Source organism: Crocodylus porosus, unplaced genomic scaffold (assembly GCF_001723895.1).
Source record: "Crocodylus porosus isolate Cpor-Errol unplaced genomic scaffold, CroPor_comp1, whole genome shotgun sequence".
Taxonomy (NCBI): Eukaryota; Metazoa; Chordata; order Crocodylia; family Crocodylidae; genus Crocodylus; species Crocodylus porosus.
The window spans coordinates 9,913,779-9,914,641 of record NW_017728924.1 but is presented as its reverse complement, the minus strand read 5'-3'; the positions used below and the strand labels follow the sequence as shown (position 1 = coordinate 9,914,641).

The 863-nt window shown below is 71.7% G+C and overlaps 1 protein-coding gene across 4 annotated transcripts in view; it reads left to right on the top strand.

Moving 5' to 3' along the window:
• The first annotated feature begins 230 nt into the window (after positions 1-230).
• Positions 231-863, top strand: part of PRRG3 (proline rich and Gla domain 3) — an 8,720-nt gene continuing 8,087 nt past the window's right edge. For 2 of the 4 annotated variants that reach the window (XM_019540300.1, XM_019540301.1), the window contains exon 1: positions 231-335. The gene's annotated coding sequence lies outside the window, so the exon portion shown is untranslated. The other 2 variants (XM_019540304.1, XM_019540303.1) reach the window with 2 other exon arrangements.

Below are 863 nucleotides of genomic sequence, written 5' to 3'. Positions count from 1 at the left end.
CGGGCGCCACTAACGCCGCCAGACCCCAGAGCCGGCCCCCCGCACTTAAACAACCTCAGCAAGAGCATCTTTGATTGGACGCGGCAGGGGCAAGGCCCCGCCTTCCCAGCCCACGACTGGTTACAACCGAAGGCGGCACCCCCCTTTCGCGCCCCGCGATTGGGCAGATGGGAAGGAGCGCCACTGCCTTAGCGGCCATCTGATTAGTTCGTTGCCACCGTCTTGTTTTGGGGTTGGTCAAGGCGGGCGGCGCGATTCCGCCCCCTTTTCTCAGCGGGTGGCGGCGGCTGAGGCTCGGGTGGGAGTTGCCGGTTGGACGCGCCGCGGGGCATGAGGTACTCGGGGCGGGAGCCGGGCCGGGCCAGGAGGCAGGCAGGCATTCCCTCGCCCTCTCCCCGGTCTCGGGACCCCTCTCCCACGAGTCAGCAGCCTCCCCCCACCCCCCACGGGAGCTCCGGGGTCCTCGCGTAGCCCCAGCGCAGGGGCGGGCAGCGGCAATAGCAGCCTCGCGGCGCATCCCTGCCGCCTCCTCGCCGTCGCCATGGCAACCTGCTGTGGCCGCGGTATTTATAGCGGAGGGAAGCACGCGGGGGCGGGGACCGGGTTTGTCCGCCCCCGGTCAGGAAGATCCTCCGCCGGGGGGGAAGTGCATCCCCCGCCAAGGGTGGAAAGGAGGCGCCGGGCACGGAAAGGGGCTGGAGGAGCCCCGGGGCGGCGTCGCACGCTGAAGGGCTCCGCAGCCGCGTGCGCGGGTGGGTGGGCGAGGGTCTCCCGTGGAAGCGCGGCCGCCCGCTGCCAGCCCCTCGCTGTTCTAGTGGGGGTTGCCCGCGAGCTGCCCCAGCCCGGTCCCTCGCTAGGGTCGG